The sequence below is a fragment of the Durio zibethinus genome, chromosome 4 (assembly GCF_047325235.1).
Source record: "Durio zibethinus cultivar Kanyao isolate XHJ-2024 chromosome 4, ASM4732523v1, whole genome shotgun sequence".
NCBI classification, from domain to species: Eukaryota; Viridiplantae; Streptophyta; class Magnoliopsida; order Malvales; family Malvaceae; genus Durio; species Durio zibethinus.
This window is the reverse complement of record NC_143165.1, coordinates 19759830-19765829: the sequence shown is the minus strand read 5'-3', so window position 1 is coordinate 19765829 and position 6000 is coordinate 19759830.

The window sequence follows — 6000 nt, the reverse complement described above, 5'->3', positions numbered from 1 at the left end:
GGCATTGGGGTTCCAACGATTGGGGTGGGCCGGAGGGGTGTGCGCATGTTATGTGTGATGGGTGCTGGTACTTGGCCCTTATATTGGCCCCTATCCCTCATCAAACCTAGAGAACTCACATCCCCTTAAAGAGCTTTTGAGATTTTACAGGTTTGCTGCCATAGCCATTAAAGTGTCTAAAATGAGGACACTTTTTTCAAATGGTCACAAAATCTTGTACACTTCGAGTTTTTAGCTGAATTTTTTTGTGCATGCCAAAAAAAATACAAGGATCACGTCTACCAAGTTTGGGGCCAAAAATCTTTCTGAAAAAATTTAAAAAAATCTCGAACCGTAAAAAGTTTCAAAAATTGTGAAAAATAGAAAACAAGTCGTCTTGCCATGAAACTTCACATGAAGGCTGAAGGGACCATTGTTTGAATTTACAAGCCATAAAAATGGAATTGGCATGGCAGAAATATGAAGATTTACCTAAACCCACCTACCACCCTATCAATCCACGACTTTCGCATCCCGTCTCTCTAGCTTGCGTAGTGTCTGCCCACCCATTCGTTTCGTCGGTTGCCTTAGGCATACGGAGTTCATTCCTAGTCTAAGATCAAACTGAACCAAGAGTTGTAGTAGCAGGATTGGCAGCACACAGATGGGGACCCGGTCGATCCCCAGCTTGCACATCCTGCCCCTTTGGCTGGCTGAGCACCCGCACGCTCGTTTCGTGGGTTGACTTACGCATATGAAGTTCATTCCCAGTCTAAGCATACGAAGTTCGTTCCCAGTCCAAGATTGGACCGGACCGAGGGTTGCGGCAGCACATACTGGGCTTGGGCATGTGCTGGTGCCACATTTTTCTTTGCCCGAGGCAGCATCACTGGAGCATCACCGGAGAACCTGACTGACGGCATTGGGGTTCCGGCGATTAGGGGGGGCCCGAGGGTGTGCCACATGATGTGCAATGGGTGCTGGTACTTGGCCCTTATATTGGCCCCCTATCCCTCATCAAACCTAGGGAACTCACACCCCCTTAAAGAGCATTTGAGATTTTACAGGTTTGCTGCCAGTAGCCATTAAAGTGTCCGAAATGGGGACACTTTTTTCAAATGGTCACAAAATCTTGAACACTTCAAGTTTTTAGCTGAATTTTTTTGTGCATGCCAAAAAAAATACAAGGATCACGTCTACCAAGTTTAGGGCCAAAACTCCTTCTGAAAAGATTTTAAAAAATCTAGAGCCATAAAAAGTTTTAAAAATCATGAAAAATAGAAAACGAGACGTCTTGCTCTGAAACTTCACATGAAGGCTTAAGGGACCATTGTATGAATTTACAAGCCATAAAAATGGCATTGGCATGACAGAAATATGAAGATGTGCCTAAACCCACCTACCACCCTATCGATCCATGGCTTGCGCATCCCACCCTCTGACCGGCATAGCGCTCGCCCGCCCACTCGTTTCGTCGGTTCGCTTAGGTATACGGAGTTCAATCCTAGTATAAGATCAGACCAGATCGAGGGTTATGGCCGCAGGATCGACAGCATACCGAGAGGGACCCGGTCGATCCCTGGCTTGCGCATCCTACCCCTCTGGCCGGTTGAGCGCTCGCACACTCGTTTCATGGTTTGACTTAGGCATACGGAGTTCATTCTCAGTCTAAGCATATAGAGTTCATTCCCAGTCTAAGATCAGATTAGACTAAGGGTTGCAAAAGAACATGCTGGGCTGGGGAATGTGCTGGTACCAATTTTTTTTTTGCCCAGGGCACCATCGCCGAAGCATTGTCGAAGAACCTGACCGACGGCATTGGGGTTTCGACGACTGGGAGGCCAGGGGGTGTGGGCACATGATGTGCAATGGGTGCTAGTACTTGGCCTTTATATTGGCGCCCTATCCCTCATCAAACCTCGAGAACTCACACCCCCTTAAAAAGCATTTGAGATTTTGCAGGTTTGCTGCCAGTAGCCACTAAAGTGTCTGAAATGGGGATACTTTTTTCAAATGGTCACAAAATCTTGTGCACTTCGAGTTTTTAGCAAAATTTTTTATGCATGCCAACAAAAATACAAGGATCACGTCTACCAAGTTTGGGGCCAAAACTCCTTCTGAAAAATTTTTAAAAAATCCCGAACCATAAAAATTTTCAAAAATCGTGAAAAATAGAAAATGGGTCAACTTGCCATGAAACTTCACTTGAAGGCTTCAGGGACCATTGTATGAATTTTCAAGCCATAAAAATGGCATTGGCACGGTAGAAATATGAATATGTGTCTAAACCCACCTACCACCCTATCGATCCATAGCTTGCACATCCCACCTCTTTGGCCGGTATAGTGCCCGCCCGTCCGCTCGTTCGTCGGTCCGCTTAGGCATACAGAGTTCATTCTCAGTCTAAGATCAGACCAGATTGAGGGTTATGGCAGCAGGATCGGTAGCACGCAAAGGGGGACCCGACCAATCCTCGGCTTACGCATCCTATCCCTCTGGCCGGCTGAGCGCCCGTACGCTCATTTTGTGGGTTGACTTAGGCATACAGAGTTCATTCTCAGTCTAAGATCGGATTGAATTGAGGGTTGTGACAGCACATGCTGGGCTCGAGGATGTGCTGGTGCCGCATTTTTTTCGCCCGATGCACCATCACCGGAGCATCGCCGGAGAACCTAACCGACGGCATTAGGGTTCCGGTGATTGGGGATCTGGGGGGCTGTGCGCACATGATGTGCGATGGGTGCTGGTACTTGGCCCTTATATTGGCCCCCTATCTCTACTCAAACCTTGAGAACTCACACCCCCTTAAAGAGCATTTGAGATTTTACAGGTTTGCTGCCAGTAGCCATTAAAGTGTCTAAAATGGCAACACTTTTTTCAAATGGTGACAAAATCTTTTACACTTCGAGTTTTTAGCTGATTTTTTGTGTGCATGCCAACAAATATACAAGGATCATGTCTACCAGTTTTGGGGCCAAAAAACCTTCTGAAAAATTTTAAAAAATCTCGAACCGCAAAAAGTTTTAAAAATCATGAAAAATAGAAAACGAGTCATCTTGCCATGAAACTTCACATGAAGGCTTAAGGGATCATTGTATGAATTTACAAGCCATAAAAATGGCATTGGCATGGCAGAAATATGAGGATATGCCTAAACCCACCTACCACCCTATCGATCCACGGCTTGCGCATCCCGCCTCTCTGGCCGACGTAGTGCCCGCCCGCTCGCTCGTTTCGTCGATTGGCTTAGGCATACGGAGTTCATTCCCAGTCTAAGATCGGATCGGACCAAGGGTTGTGGCAGCACATGCTGGGCTCGGGCATGTGCTGGTGTCGTATTTTTCTTAGCCTGGGGCACCATCACTGGAGCATCACCGGAGAACCTGACCGGCGGCATTAGGGTTCCGACGATTGGGGGGCGACAGGGGTCTGCGCACATGATGTGCGATGGGTGCTAGTACTTGGCCCTTATATTGGCCCCCTATCCCTCATCAAACCTCGAGAACTCACAGCCCCTTAATGAGCATTTGAGATTTTATAGGTTTGCTGTCAGTAGCCATTAAAGTATCTGAAATGGGGACACTTTTTTCAAATGGTCATAAAATCTTGTACACTTCTAGTTTTTAGCTGAATTTTTTTGTGCATGCCAAAAAAAATACAAGGTTCACGTCTAATAAGTTTGGGGCAAAAAGTCCTTCTGAAAAAATTTTAAAAAATCTCAAACCACAAAAGGTTTCAAAAATCGTGAAAAATAGAAAACGGGTCGTCTTGCTATGAAACTTCACATGAAGGCTTAAGGGACCATTGTATGAATTTACAAGCCATAAAAATGGCATTGGCATGGCAGAAATATGAAGATGTGCCTAAACCCACCTACCACCCTATCGATCCACGGCTTGCGCATCCCGCCTCTCTGGCCGACGTAGTGCCCGCCAACTCACTCATTTCGTCTGTTGGCTTAGGCATACGAAGTTCATTCCCAGTCTAGGATTGGACCAAATTGAGGGTTGCGGTAGTAGGATCGGTAGCACGTAGAGGGGGACCCGACTGATCCTCGACCTACGCATCCTACACCTCTGGCCGACTGAGCGCCCGCACGCTCGTTTCATGGATTGACATAGGCATACGGAGTTCATTCCCAGTCTAAGATCAGATCAGACTGAGAGTTGCGGTAGCACTTACTGGGCTCGAGCATGTGCTGGTGCCGTATTTTTTTTCGGTCGAGGCACCATCGTCGAAGAACCTGACCGGCGACATTGGGGTTCCAACGATTGGGGTGGGCCGGAAGGGTGTGCGCATGTTATGTGTGATGGGTGCTGGTACTTGGCCCTTATATTGGCCCCTATCTCTCATCAAACCTAGAGAACTCACACCCCCTTAAAGAGCTTTTGAGATTTTACAGGTTTGCTGCCATAGCCATTAAAGTGTCTAAAATGAGGACACTTTTTTCAAATGGTCACAAAATCTTGTACACTTCGAGTTTTTAGCTGAATTTTTTTTGTGCATGCCAAAAAAAATACAAGGATCACATCTACCAAGTTTGGGGCCAAAACTCTTTCTGAAAAAATTTAAAAAAATCTCGAACCGTAAAAAGTTTTGAAAATCGTGAAAAATAGAAAACAAGTCGTCTTGCCATGAAACTTCACATGAAGGCTGAAGGGACCATTGTTTGAATTTACAAGCCATTAAAATGGCATTGGCATGGTAGAAATATGAAGATTTTCCTAAACCCACCTACCACCCTATCAATCCACGACTTTCGCATCCCGTCTCTCTGGCTTGCGTAGTGTCTGCCCACCCGTTCGTTTCGTCGGTTGCCTTAGGCATACGGAGTTCATTCCTAGTCTAAGATCAAACTGAACCAACAGTTGCAGCAGCAGGATTGGCAGCACATAGATGGGGACCCGGTCGATCCCCAGCTTGCACATCCTGCCCCTTTGGCTGGCTGAACACCCGCACGCTCGTTTCGTGGGTTGACTTACGCATACGAAGTTCATTCCCAGTCTAAGCATACGAAGTTCGTTCCCAGTCCAAGGTTGGACCGGACCGAGGGTTACGGTAGCACATACTAGGCTTGGGCATGTGCTGGTGCCACATTTTTCTTTGCCCGAGGCAGCATCACTGGAGCATCACCGGAGAACCTGACCGACGACATTGGGGTTCCGACGATTAGGGGTGCCCGAGGGTGTGCCACATGATGTGCAATTGGTGCTGGTACTTGGCCCTTATATTGGCCCCCTATTCCTCATCAAACCTAGGGAACTCACACCCCCTTAAAGAGCATTTGAGATTTTACAGGTTTGCTGCCAGTAGCCATTAAAGTGTCTGGAATGGGGCACTTTTTTCAAATGGTCACAAAATCTTGTACACTTCGAGTTTTTGGCTGAATTTTTTTGTTCATGCAAAAAAAAATACAAGGATCACCTCTACCAAGTATGGGGCTAAAAATCCTTCTAAAAAAATTTTAAAAATCTCGGACGGCACAAAGTTTTGAAAATCGTGAAAAATAGAAAACGAGTCGTCTTGCCATGAAACTTCACATGATGGCTTAAGGGACCACTATATGAATTTACATGCCATAAAAATGGCATTGGCATGGCAGAAATATGAAGATGTGCCTAAACCCACCTACCGCCCTATTGATCCACGGCTTGCACATCCCGTCTCTCTGGCCGGCGTAGTGCCCGCCCTCTCACTCGTTTCGTCAGTTGGCTTAGGCATACGAAGTTCATTACCAGTCTAAGATCAGACCGGACCGAGGGTTATGGTAGTAGGATCAGCAGCATGCAGAGGGGGACCCAGTCAATCCCCGATTACAACATCCTGCCCCTCTGGCCGACTGAGCACTCGCACGCTCGTTTAGTGGGTTTACTTAGGCATACAAAGTTCATTCCCAGTCTAAGCATACGGAGTTCATTCCTAGTCTAAGATCAGACTGGACCGAGGGTTGCAGGAGCACATGTTAGGCTCGGGCATGTCCTGGTGCCACATTTTTCTTCGCTCGGGGCACTATCGTCGGAG